The sequence below is a fragment of the Pinus tabuliformis genome, chromosome 8 (genome assembly GCF_031772625.1).
Source record: "Pinus tabuliformis cultivar Carrire ecotype Pingquan chromosome 8, CPIR1, whole genome shotgun sequence".
Classification (NCBI taxonomy): domain Eukaryota; kingdom Viridiplantae; phylum Streptophyta; class Pinopsida; order Pinales; family Pinaceae; genus Pinus; species Pinus tabuliformis.
The window spans coordinates 437,683,909-437,702,121 of NC_142294.1; the positions used below are offsets into that span (position 1 = coordinate 437,683,909).

The 18,213-nt window shown below is 35.2% G+C and overlaps 1 pseudogene; it reads right to left on the minus strand.

Moving 5' to 3' along the window:
• Nucleotides 1-248: 248 nt before the first annotated feature.
• The window catches only part of LOC149235932 (cellulose synthase-like protein E6 pseudogene), a 57,711-nt pseudogene continuing 39,746 nt past the window's right edge, over nucleotides 249-18,213 (minus strand).

Here is an 18,213-nt window from a genome sequence, read left to right on the forward strand (position 1 = left end):
CAAATTAATTAAATTATTTGTTTTATCCGCAACCTGCATATTGAATCCAAATCTGCCCTTTTACTCCTGGTCACATTGCTTGATAGCGTCACAATGCTTGACGACATGGACAAATTAAAAGGGTTTGTCGACTTCGGGGAACAGAGTGTTAATGATACAGGTTTGATTGCGTATTCAACGACACAGCAGTCCACTCGCATCAACACATAGCACCTCTTTCCCTTACCCTTACCGGATCATGACCATGATCAGAACACACAGAAACTGCAAAAAATGGAAACAACGGTAATGGAAGTAGGTATTCGCCCTTTGTCCTTCCTCATAAACATGGCCTCCAATATAGGATAACTAATTAACATGATGAAGCTGCACAAAATTAACTGCAAAATCATATTGTCAAAATTCTTATATCCTTCTCGCATGATTCTTGCTAGTCCACCGACCAATGATATCAAGTTTGTTACTGCTAAAGTTGCTGGTGGAACAAACATGGTAGATGCCACACCAAACTCGTACATTTCTACCTCGTGTCTTTTGGCTACTTCGCTATCCACTATTCTACTTATCACCTCTAAGCCTACCTCCATTAAACCGAGCATCTTGCAAGGAACTTGGATTAAAGCAAACAAGTAGGATGACATGCCTTTAATCAGCCACATCCTCTGTTCGTTCCACCAGCTCTTAAACGAACCCCCGATGCACATAAAATCTATCAGAATGTACCCATATGCAGATGTTGCTAATGAGACAAAGAGGATGAACCATGGATTTGAAGCCTTGGGAAATAATGATAGATCATTAAGCATGGAAAGGGCAGGAAGTAAAATGTAGGAAAGTATGTATAAAGAAGAGGGAGCTCATAGACACAACACACCATAAAACATACACTGAGTTGTACTTGTCCATTGAATCCCATAAACATATGGGAAAAACCTACTCAAGAAAAACTCAAGGTATCTGAAACTCCATCTTTTGATTTGAATGAGTGTGTCATTCATGTTCACTAGCGTGCCACCTAAAAATTATTTTCGCCTTGGAGTGCAGTAAATAGAGTTCCACCCTCTGCACTATATAACGAAACCTATCAAATGCATCTTCCACAGCACAGGCATAAATCATGCCAACCTCTTTGCCCCACAGGGTGTTCTCCTCGCAAGCGCAATTGGCAAGATCCCTTGCATATTTCAGCATCTTAGATGGATTCGTTTGAGCTCTAGAAGTGGAATAGGCTTTAAGCGATTTGGAGGACGCATGCCTTACTTCCTTCCCACGTAAAGTATCCTGGCGGTGAATGCATCCAGTGCCCGCGTATAGTGGACCTTCGAGACCATCCATTCCTTTAAATTGACAATAGGAAATCCTCAAGTGATCGTTTCCGTACAGATCATTCCTTGTGATGCCATGAAATCCTTGAGGGAATTGGACGTACGCAAACTGGTGACCTGTTTATGGGTCTAAGAAAAAACACATGGCTTGATGAAGTGCTTCACAATTGTTGGTGCACCTGTCACAATCAAGAGTGAGAATAAAGGGAGCATTGCTCATTAAGCTGAGATTCTAATCAAGGCATTAAGAGCACCAGCCTTGTAATGGTGAGGAATTCCCAGTCTCTTTTCACGGGAGACATAAATAAGAGTGGGTAGATCATTACCATGAATGTCCTTGTCCTCTTCGTTCTCCAGTAGAATCTGAACCATACCCGGATGATCTTGCCTAGTGCTTCCCAAAATCCAGTCTTTGAAGCTCGTGTGTTCTTTCTGTTTGTCATCCTAAACACTTCCTATCTCCACAGTGTTATTGATATGATCCTTCATTTCCAAATACGCTTTCTCAAAAATTATTATCCCAACGTGGTTATTATCTTGATCATTTTCTTTTTTAGGTTCTTCTGCAATATTTTCCTCTTCACCATCATCAATGTCATCTGGATCATCGTCATGATTGATATCCTTTTCATCATTATGTATCACATCTTCTTGTTCATTATCATCATTCTCATCCTTATTATCAATTTCCTTTCGACATTCATTAACTTCTGCAATTGATTTTTCTTATTGATGAAATACTTCTTGAATTTTATTAAAATTCTCCATGGATTCAAGACGTGAATGTAATGGAATATTGTGCAACGAACTATGTTCAAAGGCCTGCATGATTATATCGTGTGTCATGGCTCTAATACCACTGAAGCATATAAACTTACGTTGAAACACGAAGACTGATAGCTTGTAGACTTGAATGTAAAAATACACACAAGTATTTAATAATAATAATTTATTATATATATAAATTGATAAGATGATATAAGATTGATATAAGATGATTTGAATGTTACAATGAGGCCTTGCTTTTATACCTCAGCAAGTGACCTTTCGTGAATGGGCATGTCTTTTAGACAGGCCTTTTCACTTAACTTAAAGACTATTTAACCTAATTAATATTTAAATATTTAATATTTATTTTTATTTTATTTTATTATTTGTTATGAATTATATTCATAACATTCCTATCGCTTCAAGAAACCAGCAGAGGTGGCAATAAAGATTACAAATAATGAAAAATCGGAAACCATCGGACCTCAAGAACACGAAGAGAACCATTAGGAACCTAGTAAGGAGAAGAGGACAGATGGTAGCAGTTAGAAAATTACAAAACGTCAGGGGCATGTAAACCCAAGGCGACCACTATACCTTGAGTCGTCTTAAGTGACCCAATGTTGCAGGTGCATAGAGAACACATGGCAGAATATGTTGTTATCTATAAATTTATGGGGATCTGGCCAACAAAGAAGGCTTTACAAGCATGGATAAGGAACCACTGGAAACCAAAGGGAAAATTTACCTTCACCTTGGGTCCAAGGGTTTCTTCACGACGGTGTCCACAAGCTTGAGGACAAAGACAGAGTGTTCGAGGGAGGACCCTAGTTTTACGCGTCTGCAGGCCTTTACATGAGACCATGGGTAATGAAATTTGTCCCAAAAAGAGATACCTTCACCTCGGTACCGGTATGGATAAGACTCTACTCCCTTCCTTTAGATTATTGGCTGCCGGAATCTCTAAAGGCTATCGAACAAGCTAGGGCATTTTATAAAAATCCTAGATAATACTCTAAGAGGAAAATACACTTCCTATGCCCAGATATGTATGGAAATGGACTTATCTAGGGCACTTCTGGATGCAATCATTTTGGAAGTGTATGATGAGGAATGGGTGCAAACGATAGACTATGAACACATCCCATTCATGTGCCATAAGTGCCATGAACACGGGCATCTATACAGGGACTGCCCTTTGAACAAGCTAGAGAGAAACACGAAAGCCACTATAGGCAAGGATCCCGAAGGCTTTACTAAGGTAGGGGGTAAAGGGAAAGGAGGCAAGAGGTACCAAAATAAAAGTATTGAAGACAAACAACAGAACCACAATAGTTTCAAGATCTTAGAAGAAGAAGTCGAAAACAATGGGACAAACAAAGAATCGGAGAATATTCACAATGAGAAGGAAGGGGATGCTAACATGGAGGATATACCAGAAAATAGAAAACAAAAAAATGATCTGCTAAATATGATGGAGCTCAGCAGGGACCACGAGATGACTCCAAGTGAGGTAGGAACGAAAGACCATGAACTGCAGGAGATTCTAGAGAGGGATAATTTAGATCTAGAAAATTTTCTAGAGCAAGGAATCACCAAAGGGGTTGAATCTCTGCCAAAAGCGGAGTTTGACAGGGTTCAACAACTCTTCCTCTGGAGATCACAAACAAAGTGTTTAGGAGTCAGAAGAAACCATGACAGACAAGAGAATAGGGGAGTGAAAATGATGGAGGATACACCGACGCTTTCTTCAAAGAACCCGGGTAGGAAAAGAGGAAGGACAAAACAGAATGAGATGCTATCCAAATGTGGGAAACTTATGATTAACTTAGGTAAGATGAAGGATCTTACCAGTTACTCATTTACGAACCTTTCTTAATGAATCTTACAACCTGGAACATTAGGGGTCTAGGAAGTAAAAGGAAACAAAGAAATCTTAGCAGTCGAATAAAAGAAGAAAAATCAGATATGATTTTTATTCAGGAAACAAAATGTTCAATGGAAAAGATCAGAGAGATACACAACAAATGGTTAATCAAGTATGAGTATCTAGAGGTAAAAGCAGATAACTCGATGGGGGGGATTCTCACTCTATGGGATCCTCAAAAACTTGGAATCCTGGATGCTGAAGCTTCTAGGAATTATCTATCGATGGTGATTCAACCTTTGGGGGATAAGGAGATCTACATGATCACTAATGTCTATGGCCCTCAAAAACTAGAAGACAAACTAAAGCTTCTCACATCCCTTGAGGAACTGAGGGAGAGACATCCTGATATGCCCTAGATTCTGGCAGGGGATTTCAATATGATCATATCTCTTACAAAAAAAAGGAGGTACAAGGAAACTAGGCAGGGACTTTGTTACCTTCCAAAACTTCATGAATAACATGGGGCTAGTGGACATAGAAACATCAAATGGCATTTTTATTTGGAATAATAAGAGAGGAGGAGTTTCTCAAGTTTCCTCTAAATTAGACAGATTCATAATCTCAAAGGAACTCCTTATCACAGGCCTTGATATGTCAGCTTTAATCCTTCCCTTCAAAGGCTCGAACCACTGGCCTGTCCAGATGGAAGCTACTTTTATGGGTACACTAAGAAACAGACCCTTTAGGTTTGAAAATATCTGGCTCTCTCACCCTGACTTCACCAGCAATATTGACAAATGGTGGAAGGAAGATAGGCCCATTCAAGGCACTAAAATGTTCATACTACAGCAGAGACCCAAGAACATCAAATCTAGGCTTAAAGATTGGAATAAACAAGAGTTTGGCAATTCTTTTAAAGCCAAAAAAGAAGTTGAGAAGAAATCTAGGAGATTAATAAGATCAACATCTTAGAGGGTTTTACCGAGGAAAGGAAAATTCAAGCTGACTCTCTGCAGAACGAATGGGAAGATTGGTGCTTGAAAGAGGATATTTTATGGAGACAGAAATCGAGGGTGAAGTGGATTATAGAAGGAGAAAGAAACACGAAGTTTTTTCATAGATCAACTTTGGATCACAGATCTCATAACAAAATTTCCAAAATCAAAGATTCTCAAGGGAAAGAGCTTGTCTCACACATAGAAATAGAATTTGTATTAGTTCATCACTTCCTTAGCATAGCAGAGGAGCCTCTCATTGACAGATCTTGGTTCATTAACAAATTCACGAAGTTCATTCCTAAGCTTGTAATCAGGGAAGACAACCACAATCTTAACAGGCCAGTGTCTGAAGAGGAGGTTAGTGAGGTTATCGATGAGATGCAAAATGGGAAATCTCCTGGCCCTGATGGTTTCAATGTGGATTTCTTCAAATCTTGTTGGAAAATAGTCAAACAAGATATCCTTGAGGTTGTGCAAGACTCTAGAAGATCCAAAACTATTTTGAAAACTCTTAATGCCTCTTTCATAGCTTTGATTCCAAAGCAGGAAAAAGCTATGACACCGGACAGATTCAGACCCATAGCCTTATGTAATGTGGTGTACAAAATTATCTCCAAAGTGATTGCTAACAGACTAAAGCCTCTTCTTCCTGCTCTAGTTTTAGAGGAGAAAACTGATTTTTTGGAAGGTAGATAGATTCTCAACAACATCATACAAGCACATGAGGTGGTACACTCTTAAGAGCAAGAAGCAAGTTGGTATGATAATGCAACTGGACCTAATGAAGGCTTATGATAAGCTAAGTTGGGCGTACATCAAGGAAGTTCTAAGAGCTTATGGATTCGACCACAACTGGATAAGATGGGTTATGGCCCTTGTATCCTCAGTTAGTTTCTCAATTCTACTTAATGGATCTCCCTCTAGAACCTTTATACCTTCTAGGGGTCTCAAACAAGGGGATCCTCTCTCCCCCTTCCGCTTTGTTCTCATGATGGAAGGACTAGGCAGAGCAATCAAAATGGAAAATGGTGAAGGAAGAATCCAGGGTCTGAAACTTACCCCAGATGGGGATGCCTCTACTCATCAACAATTTGTGGATGATACAATGCTGCAGGGCATTCCTACGGTCAAAGAAGCTAGAGCATTCAAACAAATCCTGAACAACTTTTCTTTAGCGGTTGGTACAAAGGTAAGTCTTAACAAATCAATTTTTTTTTTTTTCAATACTGACATTGCTATTCATAGGAACCTCACCAGAATTCTAGGGTTTCAAAGGGCTTAGTTACCTTCCAAGTACCTTGGAATGCCATTTACTAACAAATCTCTGAGTAAGGGAGTGTGGGAACCGGTCACCAATAAACTTTAGGATCAAGTCAGGAAATGGACTTGTAGGTCTTTGAACTTGGTGGGGCGTCTTGTGCTTACAAAGGTTGTTCTATAGGCTATACCCATTTTCATGTTTTCAGCTCTCCCTGCTCCCAAAATTGTTATACAACAAATCAGGAGTATTCAACGAGATTTTCTTTGGGGCAAAGGGGAAGAGAAAAAGAAGTGGGTGTTGGTAGCTTGGGACAAGCTCTGCAAACCTAAGGCACATGGATGTTTGGGGCTTCATGACCCTGAAATCCTCAGCAGAGTTTTTGGAGCAAAAATTTGGTGGAGGTGGCTAAAGGAATCGACAACCCCTTGGGCAAAGCTTTGGAAGCAGAAATATGCAAATAATTTGCAAGAGAGGGATCATATCAGAATGTCAGGGCTCATCAAGGGCTCCCACATTTGGAACCTTGCTTGGGAGAATAGAGGCATTGTCCAACAACATAGTTTCTGGGAGATCAGAGCTGGGAACCTTACATGGTTTTGGGAGGACAACTGGCAACAAGAACCAAATTTGTTTATAGAAGAACTAACTGCTCTAAAAGATGACATTGATAACAAAGGTCTACTCATGGTAAGTGACTTTTGGGATCAGATAAGGGACAATGGCAAATGGTGAATGTGGAAGAATTTGGGTTGCATTGAAGAGAGTCCTTTGAAAGCACATGTGGATTCCCTGGCTCTAGACTTGGAGAAGAGGAAGATTTCAGTGTCTTCCTCATCTGACCAACTGAAATGGGGCTGAAACACTGCAGGCACCTTTAACCTCAAAGAAGCTAAATGCATGGCCCTAGGTTTTGATTATCCAAACCCTGACTAGGTTTGGAATAACCTTTGGAGGAACCCGCAATGGATGAAAGTAAATTTATTTATGTGGTTAGTTCACAAAAAGAAGATTCTCACTTGGGAGAATATTCTGAAAAGGGGATTTGTTGGCCCATCCAAATGCCATCTATGTGGATTACAAGAAGAAACGATGGAGAATTTACTAAACCACCACCCCTTCATCTCCACCTTGTGGGATTGGGCAGCCTTAGTCTTCAGGAAAACTAACAAAAACAGAATCAGCATCACCAACAAAATGAAGAATTGGAGGAAATACTTCTTAGGGAATGAAATCATTAACAAGGCTTGGACTCTGGTTCTAGGATTTATTATCTCGAATGTCTGGAAAGAACGCAATGGAAGGATTTTCAAGAACAAAACTGGCTCGACCCAGAATATCATTGGCCAAATTCTACGACAAATCAAAGATACAATAGGAGCCCTTATGTGGAAAATTCCTGAGGACCCCCCTTCGGCTCAGGAGGCTCACATTCTGAGGCAGTTGGGTCTCCATTATCTAGTTCCCCTTGGCGCTGTTAAGGGTGTGAGAAAAACAATTTTTGGTAAAGATATCTGGCAGCCTCCTCCTCATGGTTTTTTGAAAATAAATATAGAAGGGGCCTAAAAGGGCAACCCAGGGATGGCTGTATTTGGAGGTGTCATAAGATATGAGCAGGGGAGCATAAAGGATATCTTCCACAGTCATTTGGGAACTACCACTAATAACATGGCGGAGCTCATGGCCTTAGAACAGTGCCTGGAAATCTTGATCGAGTTAAATTTACACAACGCCATCATTGAAGTTGACTTAGAATTGGTCATTAATGCGGTCAAGAAAATGTGAAATGGAATGGCACCTGGAAAATCATCGAAACATTGGAGGCTCTCGCAGGTATTTTAGCGCATTCACTCACACTTGCGAACCCTGAGAACAGCCAATTTTGTTCATGTGTGAAGAAAAGCCAATATGTTCATTGATCATCTAGCAAATGAAGGTGTGATATGCAAGGAGAGTCATATCTGGTATGACTGGGAGTCTATACCCTCTGGTAAACTGAGGGAAGATTGTCATAGACAGGTGGCCAAAGATATAGAGTACTTCCAGATCTTGAATAATGTGCAGGAGGAAGACTAGCGGGAGTGGGAAAGAGTAGACGTCAAGGTGCCTGGTTAAAGAGCCGAAATGAATCCTTACCATAGATCCCCCAGTCAATGCTTACGCCATAACATAAACAACGTGCTTGGAGGGGTGGAGGATGGGATAAACAATGTGCTTATTGATGGGCCACAGACCATAAACTCTATTGGCCTTTGATATTGAATGGATATCGAGCTTCAAATTGATCAGAAGTTAAGGGGTTGAGACCTGATATCTTTTTAGACCATGGTTTTAATCTATATCAGGTCCGTAAAAGTAGGTAAATACCGTGTAAGTTTCTGCAGCGATGACTTGTGGACCGTCAGATCAAATGGGTTTTGATCAACGGTGTAGGATCATCGTGCAACTCGGTTGATTGGAGTGGTTATCTACCATCCGATTGAAGGAAAGATAGACGATGGATCTCGGTAGATTGGAGAATTTTTCAACCGTCCAATGGAAATTTTGATCGACGGTGGGGTTTGAGGGTTAAGTTTTGGGGAGATTGAGCGGTAAGATTTGAAGGATATGAATTGCAGAGAGTTTGGTAGTTTGTTCTTTTAGGTTTTGCCCAAGGGGATTTTGGGGGTATGATTATAAGGTTATGGGTTCAGATGTCCCGGATGTATGTTTGATCTTATACTGGTCTATCTTTTGTTAGTCTTTACACTTGTAAAGATGTGTACCATATGTAATCTTTGTTTGGTTAATTAAAGGATCCACTCTTACTTGACCAAAAAAAAAAAATGATGACGCCACTTTAAAAAAAATTCAAGAGGAACTCGATAAAGTATGATGACACCTTGATAATGTCGAAAAGAAGCATGCAAAGTTAGAAGAGGTTCAAAATAGGCTAATTACGACTCAAGAAGGAATGGAAAACAATATTTAAAAAGTAAACAAAATTGAGAGAATGTTGCTAGGTTTACATACCTAGTTAATAGGCACACAAACCCAGTTAATGGGAGGATTTAATCCAATTTTTAATCCTTTAATTAATCAAGAACCAACACAAAGTCCCAAGACTCCAAAAGGCGAAGATTTTCCAAGTCATGAAATTCTGTAAATGCATGAAATTTCGCAAATGTCACAAATACACTTCTCAGGAAGTCAGTACTATACAAAATTCCCAAAAAAAATGCTACCAATGAATTAAAAGAGAATTACCTAAATATGATGGAAAAGACCATAGAGGTGTTATTGTGTGGGTTAATAAAATGGAAGCAATTTTTGAGTCAAACCCGCCAATAGGCAAGCAAGAAAATATCATAATCGCATCCAACAACTTGGAAGTTGAAGCATATGATTGGTTCCTACGGTGTTCCAACAAATGTGAATCTCATTCATTCCTTTGGAAAATGTTTGTGGATGCCCTGCTAAAAAGGTTTCATGATGAAGAAGATGATCATATATACGAAAAAATCGTTCATCTCAAGCAAAAAGGGTCTGTACGCGAATACGACCATGAATGGGAAGTATTAGTTGTAAGACAAAGAGGATTTTCTGATGAAGAACTACTAAAAATGTATAGAAGTGGACTTAAGGAGTATATCCGTGTAGGATTGAAGTTGTACAAATCCAAAAGTATTGAAGAATCTAGACATGATGCAAAGATTATTGAGCAAAAACATAAGTTCAAAATGTCATCATTAAAGGAAAATTAAGACCAACAACAATACTCAGGAGAACAAGAAACAAACAAATGTAGGTATTGTGGGGATACATGGGCATTGGGACGTATATGCCTTAACAAGAAGTTGTATACTTGCAAAGTTGAGAAGGAATCAAACACTTCAAGTATTGAGCCAAAAAAATAATAATAATTGTTGCAAATTTGGAGAAAACTGGACGTTGGGGCATAAATGTGAAGACACATCCTTACGCTATTATACAATAGTAGATGGGAAGCAAGTTGAGGTGCAAGAAAATGATGAAGAAATCATTGTCACACAAAGTGAAGATTCAGATTCTAGGGAACCATCATTAGCTGCAATTTCATGTGACTGGAAAAACCATGATGAAAATAACAATTCTTCAAAAGATCAAGAACAAGAAGCAACTACAAATACATTACACCACATATTTGAAAAAAAAGAAACCGATGTTGAAGAAGGAGCATTAAGCTCACTGCACCGCCCACAAACATGATGAGGAGATTATGCCCTAAAACCCTAAATCTTAAAGGACTCATAAGAGGCAGAAATGCCAATATACTTGTAGATTATGGCAGTACTCACAATTGTATAATCATTAATCTTCCTAAACAACTTGATCTTGGTATATGCCTAATCAAGGACCTGACCATGTTTGTTGCTACTGGGCAAAAGCTCAAATAGATATGAGAATTCCTTAAGGTTTCAATTCAGATACAAGAACTAGAGTTATAGATAGATTTATATGCCCTACCACTCAAGGAAATGGATATAGTGCTACATGTTGAATGGTTAATGCAATTAGGAAGCTATAATACAAACCTTGAAGAACAGTTCATGGAGTTTAACTGGGAAGGACAACATTATAAATTATATGGTGTTATCGCTTCCAACTTCAAGGAAAGTGAAAATACACATGAAGATTTTGCCAACTCACAAAGCACAAACAAGTCAAAATAAAGAATTCCCTTCTCGGAAAAACCCTTATGATATGCTTTGAGGACAAAACATCTCTAAAGGGGGTGGCAATGTTATGAATAAAATATTCATAAGAATATTAAATATTAAAATAATAATTAATTAAATAATAAATTAAGTAACTATTAAACATTATTATGTATGAAGAGGTAAATAGTAAAAAAGACATAACTATTCACCCTTCATGGCCAGTCTCTGCTTATATAGGAAAACCGCCACGAAGATATTGTACACTATTCAGTTTTTCAATAATACAAAAAAATACATATTACATTTACTGCATAATCTACATTACTATTTGCGTTACTGGTTTTTTTCCTCTAACAAATGTTCAAGTGTTTTCCAATGGTAATGATATCGAGAGGGACAAATGTGATGTTGACAACTAAAATCTCAAATTTTGGTGTTTGACTTGTTATTTTTTTCTTAAAGAGAAAATAAACTTAGAAATTGAAACAAAAGCTCTAATAAAAAGAAATGTTTTTAACATCTAGGAAAAGTAATTACTAACACCCCATTGAAAATATAGATAAAAAGTGAAAAATCCTCACATTCTTCACTAGTCATATTATGAAACATTAAAAAAGTTGTTAGAGTAAAATTCAAACCTTGTTAAGGACCATCATCAATAATCAAGATTCTTGGTAGAATCCTATCATACTGAAACCCATTAGTGCTTATTTAAAAATGAAAATTTTAAGAGTTATTGAACAAAAACGGGCATATCTTAAATACATGGGACCATCCTGCATTATCTAAATATTTTCTCATTATATATTTAATACTTATGAAAATTATATACTTTTCATTTATTTGTATGAACAACTAAAAACAGAAAAAGCAAATAATTGGTATATGTAGAACCACATAGTGTTTTTAACCAACTTCCTAATATTTTAAATGATATTTAAGATAAGTTAGTTCATACCCTAGAGAAAGCTCCATCCATGAAAAATATGGAACTTCAAGCATTTGAGGAAGAAATAAGGTCGTGACAAAGATAATAATGCCACACTATCCAAAAGAAAGAATATGTTTTCCACCGTGTACTCTATTTGGTGTTCTCTTCCCTTAATGTGGAGTTAGTTGGTTTAAAGCATTTTTTTGGAAAAACAACTATATAAGTTATTCATAAAAATGTCTTTATTATTGTAAAAAAAATCAATATTAAGTATCTTAATATTTACATTATAGGCATATTTATTTATATATAATATATTTAATGGTTAACCATTAATATGGATTTTGGACTTCTATGGGCCTTCCTCCCTCACTCACTCATCATCACTTTGAGCACCCCACACTTCATAAAGAAATGTGGAGATTGAAATGTTCCAATGCATATGTGGTAGAAATTTGAATGCCTAACGTGAACCATATAAGCAACATAACCTTAAGTTGGCTCCCCAAATACAATTATACATTGTCAAAGAAAGAATTAATTATATTGCTTCAATTATACATTGTCAAAGAAAGAATTAATTATATTACTGCAAGACAATTAACTTTATTATTTTCAATAATAATTAATTGTGCAATATTATGATGATTTTATTTCAGAATGTGCCTAAAAAAGTCTAAAAATACATATATGAAAAATATATATATTTAATTAATTGATTGTGACTATATTTAAATGAGATATTGTTAGAAGAATACCAACAAAATCAGCCTTATGAAAGTGTCATACACAATTTATTAAGGTCCGCCAATAGTTTACACATGCTCTTTCAAACAACTCCTTGCTTAATAAGATATAATAAGATATTATGTTAACAACTTCATTAACATAATATTGGTGAATAATTTCATTGTATTTATTTATTTATTTGTAAAATTTGTAAAGGCATAATATGTAAGAATGAATTTTTTTTAAGCATTAACTAACTTCAATGTAGTTATATAACTATTTTAGTTTTAGAATTGTTTAATGGATTTATTTTGGATATATGTTTCATTTTTATGGTATGCATATAGAGATGGGAGTCTAATGGGAGTGGTATGCTGAATATTATTTATAAGATGTAAGATGAATAATAAGTTAGTGTGTGTTTATTTATAATAAGTTTATATAGGAAAAAAGCTCTAACACTAATATTTATGTATTAAATTTGATTTAATTATTATTAATGGGTTAACATTAATTAGGTGAAAGAAGTATTTAAATTTTAAATTATATGTTTCATTTAAAATATATTATTTTTAAAAATTGGTTATTAAATTTAATCATGATGCAAGATGAAATATCATTCTTAAAAAAGTAAATCATCATTAAAAAATATATTTAATATTATACTTAATGTATGATAAATTAATAGAAAATTTAGGGATTATTTTATAGTAAAATATATTACAACAATTCAAAACTATATAATACTAATAGTTTTTTTTAAACAATAGTTTATCTAACCGGAAGATGGATTATTGATATGAACTATAAATTGACTTATGAGATTATTTTTCATAATATTAAATTTCATTAAGTTACAAATGTTGCATCTAAGCTATTAACATGAAAATATCAATATGTTTTGTGCTCTAGTGAGCAATAATTACAAATTCATTTCGAGAGAAATGGATATTATTACTCCTACAAAGAATAAGAGAGGTCCATTCAAATGGAAAAACTTAAATTATTGTATTAATGGTGAGATGTGAGGTCCATTCAAATGAAGAAACTTAAATTATTGTATTAATGGTGAGATGTGAAGTTAGGTTGGTGAAAGTGATTAGAAACCCATCCAAAATTTCTATAAGTTTTCCTGGGAAGAATTGTTGTCATGTGGTAAGGTTATAGTCATTAAATCAAGCATAATTTCAAAATTTTGTAAACATTTTGAAAACAAGTATTTTGAATTATATTACACCCTAATTCCCATTCCTACTTCATGTTTAGAAATAATTTGTCTTCACTCTTATATCCATATTTTATGTCCTTGAAAACTAGTTTATGTGTTTTAGAATCATGTGAAGAATGATTACATATCTTAACATATATTTATCTATTTATATATATTTTTTTGTTCAACTAGTGTGATATGTCCAAGGGATTGAACTTCTGATCACTTAGATACACAAGGGATTTCCAACATACTTTTTGCCAATTATGCTACCACCCACAAATATTAACATTTATATTTTTTTATTATTAATTCATATATATATATATATATAGTGTTTGTCCTCGGAGCCCGACTGGTTGTTTAATAAAATGACATATAATATGGCCCGAGTTCGATCAACCGGAACACAACGTTATGAAAATATATATATATATATATATATATATATATATATATATATATATATATATATATATCGATAAATTCCGTCATTTAAAACATAATAAATATTTTTTTTAATACTAGTGTTGACACTCGAAAGATGATATTTATTATTTTCCCATTAATTTGTAGCATCTTCCTTTTATATATATATATATATATATATATATATATCGATAAATTCCATCATTTAAAACATAATAAATATTTTTTTTAATACTAGTGTTGACACTCGAAAGATGATATTTATTATTTTCCCATTAATTTGTAGCATCTTCCTTTATATGGTTGGTCATCCCATAACACTCCCCTTGGTGTGTTACGAATTTACTTAATGTAGGAACTATCATAATAGAATGATTTATGGGCAATACAACCCTCTAAGTCCATAAAAATTTCAAGCTTATTTTTTGATGAACAAACTTCACTTCAAATTTTTCATGTATTTTCTTACAAAGAATATTTAATAATATGGAACCACTCTCGCTAAATCTTAATTAGGTGAATCAAAAGACACAAATGAAATTCCATGAAACTTGTAAGTTATTCCTCCATTATATAAATAGTCTCAACTATTTCTATAGACTACCATGTTATAGAACAAGGTGTATCATTTTTTTTTTTAATATAGTCTAGTGTTTGGGAGTTTGAAATAGCATGTTGTAGGGTAGGGGTAGTTGTGTTTCAAACAACTATACGTAAACAAGGATAATGATATTGTAAAAATATTCAAAATTATTTGCGCATAATTATTGTGAGTGCACCAAATGAAATATTATAATAATATAGAACAATAAAAAAAAAAACGCAGAGTCTAATCCACATACACTTAAGAGATTCAAATGCCCATGTGATAGCTTCAATTATTAAGATTCATTTAAGATTCTTTCTATATAGAGATGGTGTCCTTAATATCACTTTCTTCTTTAAATCCGCATCTTTTGTTTTGAAAATATATGAGATAACTTTTTATTTAAAACATAATATTCCACAATTTATAAAATTTCAAGATGTGATTATTCTGAAACACATTTCCAATAACGATATGGATCACAAAAGTTTGAAATCATAGTTTATTTCTTTTCGAAAACAATGAGACAAGCCCTTATTTAAACTTCAAAAAGGGTTATTTTCTCAAGATGTGATTATTTTGAAACACATTTCTGATAACGATATAGATCACAAAAATTTGAAATCACAGTTTATTTCTTTTCGAAAACAATGAGGCAAGCCCTTATTTAAACTTCAAAAAAAGTTACCTTCTACTTTTTTTTTTTTCAAAATTTTTAAAACAACTCTTTAAAGAAAATTCTCTTTCTATCTTTTATCGAACTCCAAGAGATATTTGAAAACAACATACTTTCTATTTTTATCCAAACATTTATGAAACAACACCTTCCTTAAAACCTTACGACTTCAAATTCTTATAAATATTAATGAGAAAATTCCTTTTCTAAAACCTAAAAGGATTCACCTTCAAATTCTAATCAAAATCCATGAGAAACCCTTTTTTAAAACCCAAAGATGAATTGTATTCAACGTCTTATCAAAATCATGAAATAATCATCTCTTTAAAACTTGAAAAAGCCTTATCCTTATTATATAATATTTAACCTTTAACATCAATTTTATTTTAATATTCAAAATCAAATTATCTCTTTTAAATACCACGTTCTTTAATAATACATACTTCCCAACCCAAAAAAACAAATACAATATTTTTCATATATATTTTATATTAATATAATTAAAAATATTTAAATTAATTAAAAAAAGTTTCCATCCTCAAAAGTTGGATTATCATTGATTTGCATTACCCTCATCTTTGCATTTTCCTTATTTTCTTTTTCATCTACTCTTTAACTCATCTATATTCATTGTTTTAAACTAATCTATTCATTTTTTTATAGATTTAAACCACCTCTCAAGTGTTTTGGGAAAACCGAAGAGACTTTCCCCTAATTAATTACAGTAAACCAAGTTTACACTACATTAAACAACTAAGTGTTTAATGGCTTTTGTAATACATTGACTGTACCTCGGGATTCTCAATTCCATTTTTTACATCGGGGAGGCCTAGATAAGTCTGACCATTTGCATGTTATGGTTGTAAAATGCAAAAGAGCTTATCAATTTCCACTCAAACAGACCAGAATGATTCGATGGTTTTGTGTAGTTTTTTTTGTAATATATATTCCAGTATTTTCTCCTAAATGATGTTAGTTGTTATCCCTGATCGGGGTTTTAACCACCACATCAACGAACACCTTACTATTGAATGATATAGAGCATGTGCAAGACCACTACCAAGTGTCTCTCCAATGGTGTAACGTGTAAGAGAGATTGGTTACGAATGGAAATATATGGTTTGGCAACACTCCCTAGTCCAACTGTGAATATGGTGGGAGAAGGCAAGTATTATTTTTGGTTTATGTTCTATGTATCGTCTTTGGTTTGCTTAGTCCTTAGAAGTTTTTCCTTAATTGCTCTGACAGGATCAACCATGCGAGAAGAGGAAGTTTTCTTACAAGCTATTAGTTGTTCATCGTAATGAAGAGAGAATGTTTTTCTTAAGCTGTGTGCCACATTACACACTTTTCCTACCTTGGTCCTTCCCTGGCAATGTAATGGCCCTTCAACAACATGCGACATATTTTCTTCATGTAATTATAAATGGCATGGGTCATGCAAGGGGTGGCATTGGTACATAATACTCTACAGTGAGGTCTGTCACATTATAAGGTCTATGGTTCTGTATTGTTCTCTCATGCTTGACATGGCTTATTAGGTGAGACGATAACCATTCTTCCATTTTTGGTGGAGGGAAGATCTTGAGGATAGGTGTTGCAGTCAATGTTTTTCATTCTAGTCTTGCAAAGTGCAACCTCCAGGCCGGTTTTCAAATTGGCTGTAACACCCTCCTCCCACATCCACCCAAGTAACCATGCCAACTAGGGTAAACATGAGACGAGAGGCTATTATGATCATATTCGACCTCCTATGTGACCTTAAGGAAGTAGAATTGACAAAACATCATACAAAATCATCCAACATCATCAATAGAACCTTCAGGATACAAGTCAATGACTCAAACGACCTGTCCCTGGGTCCCACTATTGTTCTAGACCTCTTAGGCCATTGTCGCTCTCATGTTATGGGCAAGGGAGCGACCAGAGACCTAAAGTTGCTCTCATAAGCTTGCCTGCTAGTGACTGTGGACTAAAGTTTTCAATTATGTGCCAACAACCCCAAGATTTAACCCACTTTTTCAGGCCCCAAGCCTAGGCCACTGCCCAAAATGGAATGAAAGCTCATAATCAAGTAAAGTACATGAAAACAATGATGCAAAAGAAATAAGTTTATCAATTCCTTAACTAGACCCCTACTAGCCATGGCATGCATTTCATCAAACATATTGTGAACATGTAGCCTACAGGTGTAAACAACAGAATTAAGTGTAGGGATCTCATAATTAAGTGTAGGGATCTCATACTTGTTCCCTCATGTCATTCGCTGCATATTGATCTATTAGGTCATAGACACATTATCCATTCATATACAAATAAAAACATGTTGAGAGCCAAACATAGTTGATTCCATAAAATGTACATGTAACCAACATAATAGGGATAGAAATACAATAAACATATCAGCCATCAAAATCCATGTATACACCAATAAATTGATACATGAAAATCAATGGAATGAATTTCTCATTAATAAATGCAATGAACCAACCGGTGATGGGACTACCACATTCCACTCGACCATAGATTGGCTGAGCCAAGTCTCTCTTCAACCAATCAACCCCGTGCCATATTCCAAACATGAATGTGGGACTCATAGAACACATCAAAAACACCAATCAATGTGAATGACAACAGAGTTCTCCACCTACACCTTGAGGAATTTGAGTGCCTCCTAGTCTCTCAGGATTTACCATACATCCGCAGTCTGATCCAAGGATCACTAGGCCCTACATCGAGACATACTCCTCAGGC